Genomic DNA, 22,686 nt, shown 5'->3' with positions numbered 1-22,686 from the left:
GTTAATAGTTTCTTAAGATTCCATATGGAGAAGCCGGTTTTGAGTGAGTTGTGTAGAGTATGGAGTCCACAGCTTCTAACAGAAATTAGCTGCCGTCCTCCATGAAGTTCAGCATGTTCTCGCTGGAAGTCATTCAGAAACTTAAAGTTCACATTTGGCCCATCCATGCTAATGGAAAGGAGATTCTTCAGGTCTAATAGGTGCACACATTCCTGAGGAAAAAAATAAAACATTTGTTCAAATGATTTGACACCATGCAGACCTTCTGAAAGATATTGGTTATTGCAAGTTTTCTTTTTTGAATTAATAAACAAAAACAGCTATTTAAAGCATCATCTCCAAGTGATAAGATTCAATGAGAAATGGCAAACATATCTCATCTTAGATTTGCAATAAAAACATAGAACGTTGACTTAATAATTCTTAATTCATCTAAACACAATTCCATAAACATCAAGGTTTCCACATTTTGAGTGTGTTTGTTTCTGTGCATGGGCCTGTATGTGTGAGTCAATGTCTGCCTGTGTGTGCCTGCATGAGTCTGTGCATGCATATAAACACAAGGTGTGAGTGGGTTGACAACGTTTAAACTGGTTTAAGTCACCCTTTTTGTCAAAGCATATTTTCAATCATTTGTAAAGCACTTTGTGTTGCATTAAATGTGTATGAAAGATGCCCTAAAAATATAATTTGAATTGTTTTTATTTGTGAAAGCATAACTATACTTACTTTGAAATGTTGCAGCAGATCCTGTGTCTTTGAGTGTCCCATGAACTGTGATCCGAGATAACGGGAGTGGACACAACTGCCTTCCCAAAGCCGCACATGGACATCTAGTTGTTTATTTTTTGTCGACTGGTTCAGACTTTCATCAAACATTAAAACAAAAGGTCCTGCCTTGTTGACTGCAGAAATCAGCACATTGAATTCCAAGCATCGAGTGTTGTGACTTCGTGCACCGGCTGTACACAATAGTCAATTATAGGTTCCGCCTGATTATCACGCTATACTTCTAAACAAAACGTTTATGTAATCAACATAAATTGTGAATAACAATGTTTTTGTTCCATCAAGTGTTTGTATTTTTTCAATGCCTCCGGATGTTGAAATTAATGCTTTTTAAAGCTATTTCAGGCCTTGATTTTCAGAAAATCTAATTACTTTTAATGACCCATGGAAACCCTGTAGTGGCTCCTGCATATGGTGGCTCTGTCACCTGATGACATCTGACTGTTTTCTTCTGACTCTGCTTGGTCTCTCTAATAGTGACTGATGTTGTGACTATGAATCTGAGATTATTATTTAATAATTAATATTAATATTTTAATATTTTATCAAATAATATCTGGGTCTGTTAAGGATTGTCCTGTGAATACCAGCCCAGTAAGGTGATGGTATTAGGACCAAATAGAAAGGTGTGAGACGAGCTCTGACATTATTGAACAGCATAAACTCTGCACATATATGGAATAAATTCACACAATTTCTTAAAATACAAGAATTTATTAACAAAAATAAGTCAACTCAAAGTCAAACATATTTCAATCAACAAACTCTTTACTTTGCTAAAACAATCCAACTAAACTACCAAGCAGAATTAAAGAATAATGAAGACTAATGGGCTATGTACAATATAAACTAGTTGATTAAAGATGATTGAAAATTATGACCAAAAGAGTGATGCAACATTACCATGCAATGTTTATGTTTGAGAACCAAGGATTATCTTGAAGAATCTGGAAATGAAGTTAAGTTAGTTTTGGAACCAACTTACGAAATAATCAGCAAACATTTAGACAACCATTCACAATGTAAGATCAGATAAAATATTATTTTAATAAAATAATGTTTTAAATAATGATCTGCTGAATAAAACCAACCTTCTGGATGAATAATTCTCAACGGTGTCTAATTAGCTGCCTTTATTTATTAAAATAATATTTAAAAAAATATTATTGAGTATTTTGGAAAAGAGCCAAATCTTTCTGGAGAAATGGGGCTTAATGGTGTTTACTTAGTTATCAGATTTAGTAAAATAATGTTTAGGGACACAATATTTACTAGCTTGAAAACTAACAACCTTTCTGGGTAAATATTATGTAGCAGCTAGCACGTGTTCTTAGCTGTTAGCAGTTAAAGTTAACAAAGAAGCTGATAGCTTAGCACCAGAATCAAACACACACCTTTAAGATACCAGGGTTAATAAAAGGGTTAAAATGCATGAGCGCAGACAGCGCGTTATGATCAATGTTCTGTGTTTAAAATCATCCTTTAAATAAAGTTTGTCTTAACTGCTCCGCTTGGCTTCATAGAGACCGCTTCTCTGTAGGGAACTTCTCTGGGACAGTTTGCTGCTACAAGCCTCAGAGAGAAAGTAAGCAATGCTTGTACCTTAATTTCCCCGTTCATGAATGAAAATACCGGATACATATGATCGATGATCTTATGACATCCTTGGATCTAGTTGAAGAGTTTATGTCTGTTTGCCAGCAAAGAGACATCAGCGCGCTGGGCCTTCCCCATCCTGGTCCCACAGAGGAGCAGTGGAAAGAGGTCGACTTGTTGGAGAGGGGGTGCTCTTATTCAGACACTGGCATCATGGGAAGTCTGCTGCTACCCCCCTTTCCTCAGTTGCTGGAAGTCAGTTAAATGCAATTTATTTTGAAAGTTCCAGAAAAGTGTGTACCAGAGTTTTAATGTTGTCTGCATGGCTGGGTCCCAACACTGAAATACATCTGAAGAAACATCAGATTCTTGGTTGCTCTCTGTGTGTTCAGACATTGCAGCAGCAGTCAGTTTACTGCCAGGGTTCCCCTTTCACATCATGAGAGGAGCGGTCTTGACTTGCCTTTTTAGTGACATTTACGACCATTTATCTCTACAACTCTTTATTTCAGTGCCATGAAATTACTATTTTGCAATATTTTACCACTGGTTCATTTTCATAAATATAACTGGATTTATCATAAAATTTGGATGCCACAGGCACTTTAAGGTGTTGGTCTGCAGCCTTTCTGATCCATAAATGTGAGTTATTGATAATGCAGCTCGGTAATTATCTGACTGCCTCTGTAGTTGACCTGAATCTCCCACAGTTTAATGTTTGAGGCCAGACAGTCAAATGGAAAAGACTGTCTGATCAATTACAGCTGCATCATAAACTAGATCTTGTTCCAAACGTTGATCCATCTGATGTAAAAAATCATCTCTGCTAACAGAAAGCTTTACCTAGTATCAGCCATGGTTTCATGTGTTAAACTCTGAAATATATACAGTACTTTTGTCATAGTAGTATAACAGTTAGGGTGAGTTAACCCTAATATAACTGATCAGGAGAATCTCATATTAAACTTGTTTTTAGTAAATCCAGCTTTAATCTTCCAAATATTGTCAAAATGAGAAATATCCTGTCCCAGGGTGCTGTGAAGACTCTGTAAGTCATGTATTATTTATTAATTTTATTGGGAAAATGCAGTTAAAAGCCTTCAGCTGATTTAAAAATGCTGCAGCAAGAGTTCTGATGAAAATTAAAAAGAGAGATCATATTTCTCCTATTTTAACTTCCCTTCATTGGCTCCCTGTTAAATCCAGAATAGAATTTAAAATTCTCCTCCTCACATATAAAGCCCTTAATGATCTAGATCCATCATACATCAGAGATCTGATTGGTCCATATGTTCCTAACAGAGCACTTTGTTCTCAGACTGCAGGTTTACTGGTGGTTCCTAGAGTCTCTAGAAGTAGAATGGGAGGCAGATCCTTTAGTTATCAGGCTCCTCTCCTGTGGAACCAGCTCCCAGTTTTAGTCCGTGAGGCAGACACCCTGTCTACTTTTAAGGCTAGGCTTAAAACTTTCCTTTTTGATAAAGCTTATAGTTAGAGTGGCTTAGGTTATCCTGAACTATCTGTGTAGTTATGCTGCTATAGGCTTAGGCTGCTGGAGGACATACTCCTTGTTATCTGCAGATGTTGCTGACAATAACTTCATGATTTTTCTCCTCATGGAAGATACATCTGACCCAGTGTCACCTTCTTCTAACCGGCTGTTAATAACATTATTAGTAACAAATAAATAAACTAGGTTAAATCTGTAATAACCCAATCTTCTTTCTAACATTAATGTTGATTCTTTCCAGAACAGAACCACTGGAAGAGCTGTGCTTAGTTTCTTTGTTTATTAGTATGTTTGATCTGGTCAAATATTTCTATATAATTAGATATAAACTGGATCTGCACATATAAACTAAACAGATTTGTAATAATCCTACGTGGTTAAAAACCTTCTCAGCATGTTAACCTACTCACTCCATTTATACTGGAGGGTGAATTCAGAACTGTGATAAAAGCTGGAAGAGCTTTCTACAGGAGCAAAGGTCCAGGCCAGAGCCAGGTCAGATTTCCTGGAACTGCTTTTTTAGAAAATGATGCTGGAGGTCTTTCTGTGTGGAATATCCTCTGATTCTTCACGGTCCAGTGTTGATGCTCTGCATGCTCTGATCTTGGCATTAACTGCATCCATGTGTTTAGCTGCAGTAATGAAACACAGCTGCAGCTCAAACGTTACAGTTTGTTTTAGGATTCTGGAAATAAGGACACCAGCAGACAGTAACACCTCGTCCATTAATTCAGCTCAACACAGGTTTCTGTCATCAAACCTTTAATGTGTTACTAGAAACCGATAGATGACCCATCTATCTGAGGTGGTTAGAAACAACAGTCATGTTGGTCTGATGTTGTGAACTAACGTCATCTCCTAAAACACTACATTCATTCTTTGGTTTTATATAAATGGGTTTCTTCACTATTGATGCTATACAGTAATTATTCAAACCGGGGATGTTTTAAAATGTTTATTTTGATGTTATTAATCATTTCAGAGGCATATGTTATGTTTACAAAAAGTGATTTGTTTAAGACTTGGTCCGTAGAAGGTTGACATGGTTTCAGTAAAAGCTCAGCAAATGGACCTGTTCTAAATAAATAGGTTATAATTAATAAATTAATTAATTGTTCAGACAGAATAAAACCTGACAAGATTGTTAATGGTTGACCTTGTTAATAAAGTTTTGAAATGTGGATATCATGATTGTGTGGATGAATGAAGAATATAATGAAGAACCCTGAGTGGGGGTGTTACGGGGGGGGGATGGGCAGTGAGCAAGAGTTTCCACAGCTACTTTAGATGAGATCACACAAAGGATGAAGGTGGGAAAACGAGGAGAAGAACGGCTTATAGAGATCTCATACAGAGGAGGTTAGGGTGGAGAACATGGTGCTGCTACCACAAAGATCTCATAGAGCGGGGGCAAAAAGAGATCAGAGGCATCTGACTCCTTAATGTGACCTTGTTGATCCTTTTCTCAGACGTCCATAAGACGTTACGTAAATGTGTCGCCAGTGATGGGATTCTGAGTTTAATGTGAGTCCATCTGTTCAACAGCTGAAGTTTGGTCCAAACTAGGTCATCAACAGAACAATGATCCAAACACAGCAGCTGATACACGACAGAATGACTGGAAAAAAGTCCTGCAATGGCCTAGTTAAAGCCCAGCCCTCAACCTGACTGAAATGGGGGGAACTTCAGAGCTCAGCAGAAACCTTCATGATCTAAAGCAACACTGAATGGAAGAGTGGACCTCAGTTCCTCCACAAGCTGATGGTTGGGTTGTAACACTGCTGTGACCTCACCCTAACCCAAGGGTCTGGATTTTGTCCAGCAGGTGGCAGCAGAGAAACTGAAAGCTTTTAATCTGCCTGTTTATTTAAATTCAAATTCATAGTTTACTCACAGATTCTAATCCAATGAATTTAATCTTTCCATAAAATCAGTGAAATGATTTGGTGATTTGAGTTCATTCTTATCATCATTAATTAAATGGAAATATGATTGACTGCAGCGTTACCTGCATTTAAAAGTAGCTCAATGTAAATTATCATCAACTCAAATTCCCCTGAACACTGTCTGACAGGACTGAGGAACACAGGTGAACTTGTCTGCAGGAGCAATCTGCCGGAAGATAAAGCTCATATTTCTGTTTCTCCTCCACTGGAGGTCCCACATTTCTATGTCTGGAGACAATCAGGAAACATGGAACCACCTGAAGCTGCTCCACCTTTGCACCCAACTAAACATCTGCAGATAACTGATCAGAAAAACACCTGATATAGATGAAAGCACAGAGTGATGAAGAACAAAGATGGGTCTATTCTCTAATGATGTTTGCTACAATTGCACATCGTGAATGGAAATGGGCCTGGACAATAAAATGGAAATTTACGACAAAGACTGACATCTTTTAGCCCATGTCGGTAGTTTTGGTCTTTTAAAAAAATGAAAAGAAAAGCTGTTTTTTCTATGACCAAACTCATGTCCTTTTAGACGCTGCGCTACGTATGCAGTCGCTGGTCATGTGACTCCATCCCATCCAATCTGCAACAAGTGAAAGAGACGGTGAGGTTAAGAAAATGGAGGTAGAGCTGGTCGAGGAGGATCAGCTCATTCCCAAAGAAAATGCGTCATCCATCATTTGGCAACATTTTGGGTTCGGCAAAGACGGCAAAGGGCAAAACACAGTCGTGTGACTTAACTCCGCGGACATGTCCGCCCAAAGCTCAGTTTGTACGACCACGTGGACGGTCCCACATAAACTGCTCGGTGGGAAAAAAAGTCTCCACATCAAACTGTTTTATATGTGACACACTGCTCCGATCAGCCGGTCGCGATTACACACAGCGTCACGCTTCTCTCTATGTGTATTCCTCTTCTTCATCCCTAGTCTGCTTTATTGGACTTTAACACCACCTTCTTTTCTTTTTGTTTTTCTAAAGATACACAGCAAATTAGTTCCGCTTCCCTGTCTGATAGCAGTTAGTGTAGGAATTCGTCACCAGAAATATAGGAAATTGGTACGCTTGACTATGAAACACCAACAGTACTGACAGTCCACCCTGCTCACAGTAAGTCAGACTATGTTCTGACCTTAAGGCACATGCTGTAATTTGGGGGGGTTAGGGTTATTGTCCATTTTTCTTTATCAAGATGAACTGCTCAATATATCATGATATTGATTTCAGGCCATATCGCCCAGCCCTAAATGGAAAGTCATGTGACATGTCCTCACACCTCCCCCTAGAAACATAAAAAACTACATTGACCTCAAGCTTCAGTGAGAAGCAGGAGGTTCAGAGAAGCTCTCAATTACACACTCACTATCTGCTCATTAGATCCAAACCTTTGTCCTTCTCCAGCCTTCTGACTCCGTCAAACTTTCACAGTCTAAAGTAAGACCTGTCCTGCACACATTGGACCATCTGCTCATACGTGTCCCAATTGAAAGCCATTTAAATGTCATGTTTTTGCATTTTCCCATCACCTCAAGGATGACAGCTGAGCCTCTGGGTTAAAATGATAAACTGTTTACAATTTTTCTGGAATTACATTTTTAACCACTAGTGGGAAGCAGAGCACATGTGTGAATTAAGCCTCAGTTGTTTGTTGCCTTTTTTCACAGAAATAAAATATATTATTGCAGCACAGACCAGTCATTCATCCCAAACATTCCTCTCTGCACTTTATAAATGACATTTTTATTGATAAAATACGGGGCCTATTATGACAAAATAGCCTGATAATGTAAAAAATATTTATATTTCAATAAAATGTATAAAAACACACACTGCAGTTATTATCAGCGCTGAAGCAGATTAAAAGATGTACGCTTTTACCATTCTCATATTTTTTTCTGCAGGAACCCATTTGGGACCCTGGAGTGTTAGGTGTTGGTGTTGGTGTCCACCCCACCAGGCGGTTAACTCACACTGCGGTCTAACTAGAACCAGTCTCTAAGCATTTATCCTCTTGGCTTTAACTGTGTAAACCTGTACAACTCTGACCCTTTATCGATCTAAACTCTGCAGACAGGATGAACAAATCTGCCCTCCAATAGGAAACAAATTAAATGTGTGAGCAGATCATGGTGTATCTCATTAGTCCTGCTCTCGTGTCTCCAGCATCATTCTACAATGTTATTTAAATAACCCCCACAGGTTTTTACAGCCCAGCGGCAGGACTTTGATAAAAGTGTTAGTGTCAGATTTTAAAAACAGAGTGAGATGTTTCTTCTCCAGATGCAGTTCTGTCATGAATAATGCATGAAACATACATCCAGCAGCAGCAGCATGAATGAGGATAAAAGAGCATTTCTGCTGCGTCCTCTCACAAATGCTAATAACACTCCACTCATTAACATGAGCAGCGTCCTCATCGTCTCTCCGGCCCATTATGAGACTCTGAACAATAACATCTTCATTTACAGCAGCCTGAGCAGAGGTCACTTCATCCTTCAGCCAAACCACCACACTTGATAACATCATCTTCCTAAAAACCTCCAGCCCAGTTATACCAGTCAACAGAAGAACCTGTACACAGTCAGTTCTTTCTGAAAGATGCTTCATCTTCTGGGGATCCATCACATTAAATACATTTCTTCAGTTCTGATGGACCATCAGCATGACCCTTCAGGTCTTTCAGGAAGTGTTCCCAGTCCAGAAGACATATATAGCCCTTGCCGAAAATTTTGGATCTGCCCCAGGTTCTCCTCCAAGTGGGACCTGTACAGAAAACCAACCAATGGGAGATGTTGAAGAAGTTCACCTCAGCTGACTCCGTTCGATGTTGAGGAGCAGGTCTACCTGGAGTTCCTCCTGGATGGTGAGCTTCTCTCTTCATCAGCTCTTTTCAACATGATGTTCTTAATATCATGAACTCTTCTCTTCAGATGGATGTTTTCCTTCTGTTTTTACAACCACTGCTGAAAGCCTGATCTAAAGAGGAGTAACCTCGATGCCTTCATGCTTAATAATTCTGTATATAAAGTTTCCAAGAACAATTAGGAGCAGGTTCCCTGAGGCAGATGCCAGATTGTTTTGCTCATGAGTGGTAATCAGGCTCTCTACTTCTGGTGTCTTTATGCTCCTCTAGTTTCTGATATTCGCCTTCACTGTCACTCTACAGAAATTCCCATTCCCTGTTGACGTTGTTCCTGAACTCCAGTGATCTACTTCCTCGCGATTGTTGCCTGCACTGGAGTCTCTCTCTCCAACAAACATGACAGCTGAGGCCCAGTTGGCAGTGTGGACACCAGGCACTATCCACAGCATTACCAGACGTATGTCTCAAAACACACAGCTTACTCTACCAGAATTTCTGGGGTTACTTATGGGAAGACACCTATTAGCACAGGCTACATGGTCTTACTAGACCTTACTGCAGGGCTTGATACTGCTGACTAGACGGACTCAGACAGAATAGACTTTCTGGAACAGTTGTGAAGTGCTCCAACTTATATCTCAGCAGTAGGAAATTCTTTGTTATTATAGGAAACTGTTCATCAGAATGTTACCATGTAAACTACGGTGTTCCACAAGGCTCATTTTAGGTTCTACTGTTTTAATCTTTTGGCACTGCCATTGGGTGATGTCATCAGGAGATATGGCATTCATTTTTATAGCTACACTGATGACACCCTGCTGTACATCACTGTCTCCTTATGACCTCTGACCCATTGATGGATTTCTCATGGTATTTTAGATTATATTAAAGGAGACATCTGATGCTTTTAAATCACCTTAAATCATCCAGTTGTGGTCTATATAAAGTGGAACCTCAATGCTTTGGTCTGAACTCCTTGTTCTTGTAGCTCCTCAAGCTCCTCTTTGACCTGTTCTGCAGAGCGTCTGAGAGCAACTCGTTTTGGTGCCGTCTCTTTATATGCTGTTGAGGGACTTCAAACCTCAATGTCAAAGTTCGCTCCACTTTAACCCATTCGGCCATTTTTGTATTTTGATAAAAATTATCTAGCACCACAGAAACAAGACAAAAACAGCAAAAACAATGAAAACTGTTCATGTAACAATATTAGAACCTGCAGTCTGGTTCTGTTGTAATGGAAATTCTTTTATTTAGTGTTCTAAAGTGTTCTAAAGTGCTGTGAACTTCCATTTACCTCTCTCCTCTGATCTCTGTAGAGGAGTTGGTCTGTAAAACCATTATCAGACGTTTAATGGTTTAAACACATCCTGGAGGGTTGTGTCTCTGGAAGAGCAGATGGTCTGCTCATAAATGACTTTATTACCTCTGACCTGAGGAGGGTCTAGGGCCATAAACCACAAACTTGTTTAAGTTGAGATAACACCCACATACTCTTTAAATACGGTGTGTAAATGTTGATCGGGGCTCTGCTTCACTGACTAAACTCAGTGACAAGGTCTTCAAACGCTGAATGCCTTTGAATAATCAGAATCAGAATCAGCTTTATTGCCAAGTTCGTACATACAAACAAGGAATTTGACTCCGGTACACTTTGCTCTTTTGTTTTGTTTTTGCATTACAGAATATACATATTTACAATGTACAAATATACACATATATAATAAAAAGGTGCATTTGCAACATCTGTATGCTGTTGTTTTGTACTCTATTAAATGTTCATCAGAGAAACAGCCTGGAGGAAGAAACTGTCTCTGTGGCGGCTGGTTTTAGTGAACAGTGCTCTGTAGCGCCACCTGAAGGTAAAACTCTGAACAGTTTATGTGCAGGGTGTGTGGGGTCTGCAGAGATTTTAGCAGCTCTTTTCCTGACCCTTGACCTGTATAAGTCCTGGATGGAGAATAAAACTTATAAAGAGAAAGTCCGGATTTTCTCTTGCTGTGAGTCAACTTCTCTCCCACTTTGATAAGAAAAGTCCACTACACTGTCGTCCAGGAGCTAAAAGCAGCACACAGCGCTAACATCAGCAGAAGATCCAATGCTCCTGCTATCAGAACCAGGCCAGGACGTCACATCAACACAATAAATTCATGTCTAAAATAAAGTTTGGTGTCATTTTAGTGTTATTTTCAGCTTACCGCTTTGCTATGTCCGTCATTTCCATAGACAGAAGGAACTGACCCCTTAATCAGATTAAGTCTTTCAGCAAATCCTTCTGGATACTGGAGGAGGTTGATGAAGAACCCGTGCTTGAAGAGCTTTAAGCAGACAAAGAGGAACTTCCCCAATGATGTGGGAACATTTCCATGAAAAATAAAATTAACCAGGAACTTTGAAGAATTTGGAATACAAAATCACAGCTAGAAATAAAAATGGCAGATACACGAAATTGGGTAGCTGGATGTCCATGACCTTGTTTAGCTGTTCAGCAGCAAACACTGAGACGTAACAGTTGGAGAAACACAACAGTGGATAGAGAAAACTGAACTGACTGAAAAATATGACCCAAACAGAATATTAAGATATGTGCAGCACCTGGAGAGACTACATTCAACTTTTCTGCTCTGCTACAGACTCCAAGAACACAACAACATGGATTTAAAGGTTAAAAATGTGGATTTTGCATCATATGTCCTCTTTTAAAGATGAAACTGTAATAACTTTCACACATTGAAGGTCACAGCTGCCCCAACCTTTATATGTCATCACAGACCAGCTCTCAACACATTCAGAGGTGCATTTGCTGACATCAGTTTAGCCCCACCCCCTGACGACCAAATTACAGGTATCTTAGCTGTTTCACCTTCCTTGACAGTCTCCAGAAGTTTCAAACTTTGTCTAATAAGACATAATAATTTTAGATGACATTTTCAAAACAAGATGTCTTCATTAATCCTTCACCACCAAACAGGAAGTGACCACAGCTTCCATCAGAAAAAAACAATATTGGCCAAATTTTGAACACTTCTCACCCGAGCAGAACTTAGCATGATCGAAGGTCATAGGAAAGCTTGTTCACGGCACCGCCTAGCGGTGATGTGCGGAATCAAGCAGCCGACTCGTCGGTGGCATGGAGGCCGAGATGCAAGACTCCCACGGTCGTGACACAGGCAAAGCGGCGCTAAGCTTGGAGGGCTGCACAAAGCTGCTTGCAGCTTTAATTAAAAGCGAAGTTTCACAAACCACATTAAAAATGTTACAAAAACTCTGATGAATATGATGGAACGAAAACCTCTACATGTATTGAATTACTTTTTACGAATGCAAAAGATCTTTGTTCAAAAGCAGCTTTGATTTGTGTTGGTTTTAGCGATAATTAGGCCCGAGCAGCAAAGCAGCTGCGAAGGCCTATTGTAATCGCTCGAATTCTTATTATTATTCTTCCGGGGACTTTTGGCGGCGCAATATGGGGACTTTGCCATATCCCAAAACTCACCAAATTTTACCCAAAATTGTCCCCCGCGTGAAATTTTTGTTCTTTAATGTCGTCGTCAGTGGGCATGGCCAAACCACTTAGCCACGCCCCCAAACGTGAGATAGGCCAAACCGTAAGTCGTACAGATCTGAAATTTGGCACAATGCTGGAACTTCTCAAACCAAGAAAAAAAGTCTCTTGGGGGTATGCCCTAAAATGCACAGGAAGTCGCCCATTTTGGGTCAAAGGCCGATTTTTGCCCGTTTTTCACTTTTACTCACCTCGAACTTTAACAAACTCCTCCTAGGGATTTTCAGCTATCGGGTTCATATTTGGTCAATATGCAGATAAGGCATGGGGGATTAAAAGTTATCAAAATCCTGAGTTTTCGGCCATGTTTAGGGGGCGTGGCCGGGGCACGAACTTGGCAAATCACAACAAAGTTGGCATGAAGGAGGACCTTCCGGTTCCCGACGATCCTATGGGGTCATATGCTGACATCACCAAAGCCACGCCCCCTCAGAACAGGAAGTCACTTTTTTCACTTGGAAAGGTGCCTCTCTGACCCTCTTGAACCAATCAAATTGAAAGTGAGTCAGAAAACAGATAACTAGTGGGTATAACGTCGTTTGAAGCACAGTGACTTTTCATAAAAGGGCGTGGCCATGGCGGCACGGCGAAGTCAGACGTCACGCCATGTCCATACGTTTGCCTCTAATTTCCACATAGATCATCTAATCTGCACCAAATTCAATGTGATTTAACCTTGTCCAGTCCCCAACAGAGATCTGATGACATATTCAGTGGGCGTGGCCTAATTCGTACACAGCGCCCCCTAGAATATTTCAAAAAATCAGCCCCAAGCCATGCTATGACCGAGGATTCTGAAATTTGGTACACATATGTAACGTCGCAGGACCTACAAAAAAGTGTGTGAAATGTACGTATTTTAAGGATTTCACGAAAGTCGCAATAAAAATGGCTCAACAGCGCCCCCCTGAAATTTTCAAAAAACCATCCGCATTGACCTTACTTTATCGTACAGTTATGAAATTTTGTACACTTGTAGAACTCCCCGAGAACTAACCAAAACTCTCTTGCACCCGCATCCTACAACAAACAGGAAGTCGGCCATCTTGGATTGAAGTTAAAATTTTGACCCCATTTTTGCCCTTTATAGCATCCGTATTTGATCGAACTCCTCCTAGAGATTTTGATTGATCGCCTTGAAATTTGGTCAGTTTGCTCAGAAAGGATGGGGGATCTAAAGTTATCAAAATTGTGACTTTTTGAGCATGCTGAGGGGGCGGAGCCAGGCCTCAAAGTTTGACGACTCGCCAAAAAAATTGAAATTGTTATAGCTCTTACTAGGAAAGTCGCAGACACACAAAACTTTCTGGTATTGATCCACATCTGGCCCCAAACAATATTCAATGGTCACATCCTGCCATCATCTAAGCCCCGCCCCCTGAGAACAGGAAGTACCATGTTTTACTGTGAAAGGTCCAAATTTCACCCCTGTTACCTAATCAACACGAAACTGTCCCTAGTGACAGATAACAAGATGGTCTAAGTTGGTTTGGAACACAGAGACTTTAGGCGGGAGGGTGTGGCCATGGCGGCGTGGCAATGACAGACGTCACGCCATGGCCTTACGTTTGCCTGTCATTTCCACATTTCTAAGCCGATCGCCACCAAACTCAATAGGATTGATACTGGTCCAGCCCCCTAAAGATTTCCAGTGATAAAATTGGTGGTCGTGGCCTAATTGCTCAACAGCGCCCTCTAGGAGCACTCCTACAACCAGCCCCAAGCCATGCTGTGTCCGAGGTGTACATTCAGTACACTTATGTAACTTCTCAGGACCTACAAAAAAGTCTCTTGGACCCATTGTCCAAACCCCACAGGAAGTCGGCCATTTTGGATCAAAGCCGCCATTTTGTCTCATTTACACACGTGGAATCTGAGCGAACTCCTTCTACAGCTTTTGACTTACAGAAATCGAAATCAATGAGCATAGTCTTAACGCATTGGGCATTAAACATTATCGAAAACTTTTTGCTACATGAAAGTATGTGGGCGTGGCTAAGCCTCAAAATCTGACTTCTCACCATGAAACACGAAACTCTTATAGTTTCTACAAAGAAAGTCACAGCCACATGAAACCTTCTGGGATTGATCTGCCTCTGGCCCTGAACAATATTCACTGATCAGATGCTTACATCATCGAAGCCCCGCCCCCTCAGAACAGGAAGTGTCATGTTTCACTTAGTGTGGGCCATATTTGATCTCCTTCAACTAATCAACATGAAACTGTCTCCAATGACAGATAACACGATGGTCTTACTTCATCTCCAGTACTGACAGGTTTGGATGGAGGGTGTGGCCGTGGCGGCGTGGCAAAATCTGATGTGACGCCATGGCGATACATTTGCCTGTAAATTACACATGCAGGGTCCGATTTACTCCAAACTCAATATGGTTGATCCTTGTCAGCCCCTAAACAGCTCTATTAGATTACATATGAATTTGGCTCAACGGCGCCCCCTACGACACTTCAAGTGCTCTAGCTCCCTCATGCCCGATCGGATCCACTTCAAACTTCCTGTACATCATCATGTATCAGTGCTGGACATGTTGACACAGTCAATACATTACATCACTCTAGCCCCGCCCACTAATAAACAAATGACTGTAGCTTCCATATGGAAGGTCCGATTCACTCCAAACTGAATATGGTTGATCTTTGTCAACCCCCAAACAGCTCTATTGGATTACATTTAAAATTGGATCAATAGCGCCCCCTAGGACACTTCAAGGGCTATATCTCCCTCATTCATCATCGGATCCACTTGACATTTAGTATACATGATCATGGGTTAATGATTGACATTTTGACACAGTCAATTGATGATGTCGTTTTTGCCCCGCCCACAAACAAGCGACTGCAGCGTCCTTCTGGAAGGTCCGATTTACTCGAAATTTTGAATGCTTTTTGCCAGACCGAAACTCTGCATGACCGAAGATCATATGACATGTTGCTCACAGTGCCACTTAGTGACGACGTGTTGAAGTGAAGCGGTGTCATTGTCGGTGGCGTGTATGAGGCGATGCCAGGCTCCTGCGGTCGCTCAACAGCCCGAGTTGCGCTGAGGGGTGCGAGGGCCTTCAAAGCTGCTTGCAGGTTTCTAGTTATGTAATTGGAATTAACAGAAAGACTAAAGTCCCCAAATCAGGTCAGATAATTATAAAAAGGGTTTTCAAACATTTTTGTGAAGCTAGTTTTTGTGCAGATATTAGTAATGTTGACTGGCCAAGTGTTGGTGCAAGGTGATCCAGATAAAGCTTTAGAGGTTTTGACAAATTTTATAATGCTGATTGTAGATAAACATGCCCCTTTGAGATGGATGACTGTGTGAAATGTTGCCTCTTCATGGTTAGATTCTGAACTTCAAGGATGTTAGGCAGAGGGACAAAGTAAAAGCAGAGGCAATTTCATCAGGTGATAATGCATTATGGGAAACATATAGACAGGCAAGGAATCATGTAACAAAATTAAACTGAGCTAAAAACAGGAATTACTAAGAAGACAAATTCAAAGAAGTGAAATTTGACAGCAAAAAAACATGGAATACTTTAAAAGAATTACCTGGAAGAAAATACCAATCTGTACCAAAATTACTGGAAGTAGCTTATTCTTTTTTGACCAAGCTGGTAGATATAGCTAATTAAGTGTTCATTTTAAAAATAAAGTACAACATTTACAACAGTACATGATTGGAAGTCCCAAAGGGGACTTGTCATGTAAGACAATTTAAAATCATATCATGAAAAATAATTCTTGTAAATTCAGTTTTGATAAAGTAGATTACAGTATAAAATTGTCTTACAATCTATGAAAGCTAATTCTTCAGGCACCGGCAAATTAGATGTATGGTTATTAAAACTGGTGGCAGATGAGATTTCAGTATCTGTTTGTCATATTAATAATTTAAGTTTAGAAAAATGTAAGTGCCCTGATAAATGGAAAATTGCACAAAAAATAGTGCCTCTTCCAAAAAACAGCAAAGAGCCATTTTCTGGAAGAAATAGCAGACCTGTATTTTGCCCATTTTGAGTAAATTATCATAGAAAATAGTCTATCTTTAAATTAATCTGTTCTTCAATAAAGATGGTTTAATTCTCCATTTCAACGGGCTTATAAGAAATGGCACTCCATAGCAACAGCAGTAGCTCAGATGACTGGATAAGAGATATAGAAAATAGGAGATTGTATAATAGGGACTGTATTGTGAGATCTGAGTGCTGCGTTTGATGTACTTGATCGTGATTTGCTGTTGGAAAGGTTGAAGTGGCATGGCTTTAAGAAATACTGCAGTTGAATAGATTAAAAGTTATTTAATGAATCAATGGTTTATTGTACTGTTCAATGGTAGTTATTCTGCAATGTTCTGTGGAGTGCCACAAGGGGGTTGTCCCGGATTGTTATTTTCTGTTTTTACAAATGATTTGCCCTTTATTTTAAAGCAGGCCACGATTGTCCTATATGCAGATGATTCAACTATTTATGTGTCCGATCACAATTTTGTGAAATTAAACAATATTGAATGAGGAGTTAAAATTAGTAGAATATTGGAATAATGAGAATAAGATGATGATTAACGCTGAGAAGACAAAATGTATGGCAATTGGATCATCTAATTTTTTTAAGATTCCGCTGTTTTGAATCTGTCTATAGGAGGGACAATTATTGAAGTCTCAGGGGCTACGTTGCTGGGTGTAATTGTGGATAGTGTGCTAACCTGAAACACTCAAATTAAACAGATATTAAATAAAATAGGAAAAAGTACAGCAGTGGTTAGGCATTATAGAAAATGTATACCATATAGAAGGAGGATAACTTTAGTTGAATCGCTTGTTTTGTTTTGCCATTTAGATTATTGTTCTATTATTTGGTCAGCCATGGTTCTCGACTGGAAAAGGGTGGCTTGTCCTCTTCAGGTTGGAGGGGAGTTCCTGTCTCAAGTGGAGGAGTTTAAGTATCTCAGGGTCTTGTTCACGAGTGAGGGAAGAATGGAGCGGGAGACCGACAGGTGGATCGGTGCGGCTGCCACAGTAATGGGGGCGCTGTGCCGGTCCGTTGTGGTGAAGAGAGAGCTGAGCCAAAAAGCGAAGGTCTCGATTTACCGGTCGGTCTACGTTCCTACCCTCACCTATGGCCATGAACTTTGGGTCATGACCGAAAGAACGAGATCACGGATACAAGCGGCTGAAATGAGCTTCCTCCGTAGGGTGGCCGGGCACTTCCTTAGAGATAGGGTGAGGAGCTCGGCCATCCGGGAGGGGCTCGGAGTAGAGCCGCTGCTTCTCCACATCGAGAGGAGCTAGTTGAGGTGGCTCGGGCATCTATACCGGATGCCTCCTGTACGCCTTCCTCGGGAGGTGTTCCAGGCACGTCCCACCGGGAGGAGGCCCAGGGGACGGCCCAGGACACGCTGGAAGGAGTATGTCTCTCGGCTGGCCTGGGAACGCCTTGGGCTCCCCCCGGCGGAGCTGGAAGAGGTGTCTGGGGAGAGGGACGTCTGGGCGTCTCTGCTGAGTCTGCTGCCCCCGCGACCCGGTCCCTGATAAAGCGGAAGACGACGAGTACGAGTACGAGTATTTGGTCAGCTACAACGGAAACGAATCGAAATAAAGTGCAGGTTGCACAAAATACAGCAGCTCGCTTGATCCTAAACTGTTCGTTTAGGACAAGCATTGAGGAGATGCATCATCAGTTGGCATGGCTCAGTGTGAAGAGGAGAATAAATTATCTAACCAAATTCGTAAGTAATAGAATCACAAAAACACCACACATTTTTTATAATAAGCTGACCTTTTTTAGTGATGTGCACCAGCATTCAATACGTCAGTCAGTTGAGGGACGCTTTTTACCTGCCTGTTGGACTAACTATATTCAGAAACCGGTGCACTATAGGGCAACAGTGGCATGGAATTGTCAACCACCATTTTTGATTTTACAGATATAGACAATCAAATTTGTAAAAGGTTGAGATTATTTATGTTTGCTCAGGAGTAACACATATAGATGGTGTTGGAGTCATCCATTTTGGTCGCACATTTTGACATGCGCAGCCCAACAGATGTCACTGGGAGCATAAACCGTCTGAGATGCAGAGTTTCGGTGCCATTTCCCGCCTGTCACAGGACAGCACATAGGAGGCGCATATCTGGAAACAAAAACTCGCAGGCAAACCTTTGCTCCACAAGGCCATTCCCAGAAGAGCTTGAAAGCTGGAAATCTGTCTGATACGAGAAGATCACAGGATTTATTTGCCGATCAAAGACCATGCTGACACCCGGCGCAGGTGGAACCCATAGAGGTTCTATGTCCAAGGAGATGAGTTTTCCCCCTTGTGTAATGCAGTCGACTAACGGTTCTTCATCTTTTCCCCTCCTGGACGGACGAGAAGTTACCGTTTTGTTTTCATAATTTGATCATGGACGCGTGATCCCCGCCTCCCCTCCTTTTTCGTCAAACCTGATCCATCCTCAACCAGTGGAGAGAAGAAATCAAGCTCAAAGTAATTTCGTTCTTTTTATATTAAACTGATAGAAGTATTTTATGCTGAGCTGTATTTTGATTTGTCCGGCTGATCTCGAATCAGCCAGGAGTTAGAAGTCGGACTTTTAAAAGTTTTTCACCAGAGGACAACATGTTCTTTCATAATCCAGATACTTTAGTTCAGACTTTTCTAGCTTACTGGAGAGAACCAGAAAGAGGGCTCACATCACACTGAAGTCTCTGCACTGGTTTCCTTTCCATTTATAACTGCTTTTAAGGTTCTCTTACTGGAATTGAAAACTCGTAATGGTTTTAAACTACACCATTCATCAGATGTTCTTCTCTCCTACGGTCCCTTCAGAGCCCTCAGGTCATCTGAATAGGTTGTTGTTGGTACCTAGAGGGAGAAACAGAACTTATGCTGAGGCGTCCCTCAGCTGTAGAACATCCTTCCTGAAGACCCGAGGGCAACTGGGAGTTTAGATGTTTGACAAAAAGCACAATAAAGACGCATCTATTCAGTTTGGCTTTAGTTGAAGTTTAGAGCTGTTTATTATAACAGTTTATTTCATTTCAGTTTTAGCAGCTTTTATATTGTCTATATTTTAGGATATAACGAGGACTGTCACATGTTTTGATATTACTTTTTAGATTTCATTGTTTGCGATTTGTGTTTTAGGATGTTTACCAAGTTTGATATAACTTGTATTTTCATACATTTTTATTAATTATGTTTAACAAAAACATGTATATTTCTACATGTTTCTAGTTCATCGTCCTCTAAAATTGATTATTTTTAACATTTCATTATGATTATTTATTGTATCTTTACATTGACTTAATTTGATCATTTTTATTGAACGTGTCTCTAAGGTTTCCATTTCTGCCGTTTTTAATCTCATTATAGCTCGTTGTGTTACACCTGACTGAACGGTGTTGGAGTCATCCATTGTGGTCAGGCAGCTTGACAAACGTCACAGCTCTGACGTCACCCAGGATTATAAAACCCGCGGAAAATAAACTTTCGTGGCCATTTCCAGCATGTCTCACGGGACCACGCAAAAGGAGGCGCATATCTAGAGACAAAAGCTCGCGGGCAAACTTTTGCTCCTCACGGCCACTCCTGGAAATCTGTCTGATACAAGAAGATCAGAAGATTCAAATACCGATCGAAGACCACGCTGACACCCGGCACAGGTGAAAAACCCACAGAGGTTTTATTTCCAAGGAGATGTGCTTCTTCAGACCTACCTATCCTCAACCGGTGGAGAGAAGAAATCAACGTCAAAGTAATTTCTTTCTTTTTATATTAAACGGGATAGGTACATTTAGAAGTCTGGGCAGGATGAGGCATAGTGAAAGTGATTTACAATCACCAGTAGTTAATCTAAGGTATTAACTTGTTGCATGCAACACTGATTGAAGTGTTTTATCCTGAGTGTTTGATTTGCTGTACGGCTGAACCGCGGAACGTGGATGCAATCAGCAATGTACGTGTTCATGTTTTTGTCCGGCTGATCCTAAATCAGCCAGGAGTTAGAAGTTTTTCCATTCAAAGCTGCTGTGGCCTCATGGCCTGACCACTCCATTGTCCCAGTTTTATTACTGGAGTTTTCCCACTGAGTTCCAACCTCAGACTTTTATGAGTCTTTGTTTGAGATTTGGGGAAATCAGCTGCTAGTGGCTAATGGCGCAGCCCACCGTCTACCAGCTGATCGCTGCAATCGAAACATCAGCACCAGGAGGACTTCTCTTTCCATTTAGCCCAAATTACACATTTTGTCCATAAAACTGCTGGTTTGATCTTCATAGACATTAAATGCGCATATATTTTTCTTCTATTATTATTGTTAGGTAGTCATTTTTATTCCCTTTGTGTAGAATAGTGCTTGTTAGTTAGGTGAAGGTTTTTGGACCAGAATAATGGTATATCAGGATTATTTGGATTGAATAAATCTTCATTTATATAATTAAGAGAAGCGTGTTTAGTTGTGGAGGAATGATTTATCTGTCAAAACAAGGTCGAAGTTCCCCCCATCTTCGTTGAAGCGGTTAAATAAACAGTGATATTTAGTGGTTTTGGTTAATAATTTATCATTAATGACGAATAGCTAATTGTAATTATTAAAGAGCGTTAAGCCCATAATCACAACACCAGAGGACATCTCTGATTTCTATTTGTAAGTAATGATTTTTGGTTAAGAAATTATTCTTCTGAATTCTGATTTTTGATAAATATTAGTTAATCAATAATCATAATCCTTACAATGGTGCTCTATAACTATTGACTGATTGATCGATGCCACCACAGAATCAAAAGGTCTTCAGGAGCGCCCTCTGCTCTCCAAAAGATCTCAGTCTCCTCAGCAGGTTGAGGTAGTGGTTCTGCTAGCACCAGTCCAAAAGGTCCTGTGTCCATTGTCTGCACTCTCAGTGGTCCTCCCCTGTGATGAGGCCGACTACAGCAAAGTAATCTTCTAGATGGCAGCCTGAAGAGTTGATGGAGAAGTCTGCAGTGTAGAGGGCGAGCAGGAACGGTGCCAGCCCAGTTCCCCGAGGGGCCCCCGTATGGCCATTCTGTCAGAGACACATACTCACAGGGGGTTGAGTGTTTGGATGTGAAGATGATGAGATGGAGTCTCTGGAAGCAGAACTCTGTCAGATCATTAAAACATGTTATATTTTCTACAGTCTTGGAGTTTAGTTTGTGGCCTGAAACAGTTTTCAGGTTCTTTCAAACTTCACCCATGTTCTGGTCCTCCATCTTGTTCCTGCAGATGTTGTTCCCCTCTCTCTGATCTTTGTTCTACACAGCTCTTAGCTGCTGCTCGTTTCCTGAGCTAAAGGAGCCTCCTCGATGGTGGCATACAGGACTTCCAGTGCTTTGTTGTCTCTGGTGCGGCAGGTGACATGCTGGGTGAAGGTGGACAGATATGATGCTTTGAACTCTTCTCCTTAAACGAACCTTTGTACAATTAGATCATTTCGATCCTCGGTAACCTATCTTATGAACATTGGCTTCAGCTAAAACATCCTAAAAGTCAAGAACATCGGATCTTTATCGCAGGTTAAATACTCTCTGATGCTGAAAGCAATGCCCCTTCTCTACTGGCTCGTTTTAGCCGGCCCGGCTCGCTCCACTCGGTTCCGCTCTACTCGGTATGGTAACTGTTGCGTTTCCACTGACCCGCCGACGGCTGACACACCACCTCCAGCTATGAGTGTAGAGTGCTGTGCTGCTACTAACGTTACTGTACATTGTCACATTAAAGTCATCTGCCAGAAATGATAAAAAATAAAAAGAGAAATAGAAAATAGAAACATAAATAAACTAAATACTAATACCGTTTGTATTAATATATATGCAAGAATGTCTTATGTTTTTATGCCTTAAATGATCCACTGGGATTAATTATCTGGACCACAGCCCAGCCAGAAATTACTCAAGAATAAAATAAGGCTCAGAGGTTCTGATGTGAGGGTGGAGCAGGAGAAGCAGATAGGAGAGGCGCTGCTGTCTGGATGGTGAAGCTCCAAGATTATTATTATTTATTTAATTCAGAAAGCTAATTTGTCCTTTTCCTTTTCTGTCAGCCTTCAGGCATGATTTAAGATCTGGAAATGGTAAAATGACATGTATGACCCGCTCCAGCCACTGTGCTCCTTAATATTATTGTAGTTACTGGAGTTTTATTAACTTTTCCCTGAAACGAAAACCTTCTCATTTCTCCTCCTGCCACGGCTAATCAGTGAACAGCTGTTTGTTCATGCCACATGTGGTCCCGACTCCGACCCGGTTGGACTGGTACAGAAAAAACTGTAATGGAAACGCTCGCAAACGCACCCAGGGGTCTTTGCAGCTTTTTATTTTTGGAATAAATGTGTTTGTATTTCACTTGTATTCTACAGCATTTAGGTCGCATTAAAAGAGGAAAACTG

The 22,686-nt window shown here is 40.8% G+C and overlaps 1 long non-coding RNA gene across 1 annotated transcript in view; it reads right to left on the bottom strand.

Moving 5' to 3' along the window:
• LOC124882738 overlaps positions 1–22,686 on the bottom strand; it is a 30,656-nt gene that overhangs the window by 972 nt on the left and 6,998 nt on the right. The window contains exon 3 of the long non-coding RNA XR_007041978.1: positions 10,906–11,025. This is a non-coding gene — a long non-coding RNA (uncharacterized LOC124882738). The remainder of the gene's footprint in view (positions 1–10,905; positions 11,026–22,686) is intronic.

The sequence above is a fragment of the Girardinichthys multiradiatus genome, chromosome 17 (genome assembly GCF_021462225.1).
Source record: "Girardinichthys multiradiatus isolate DD_20200921_A chromosome 17, DD_fGirMul_XY1, whole genome shotgun sequence".
In the NCBI taxonomy this organism is placed as follows: domain Eukaryota; kingdom Metazoa; phylum Chordata; class Actinopteri; order Cyprinodontiformes; family Goodeidae; genus Girardinichthys; species Girardinichthys multiradiatus.
The sequence above is the reverse complement of the archived record's forward strand: the minus strand, read 5'-3'. Positions and strand labels throughout refer to the sequence as shown.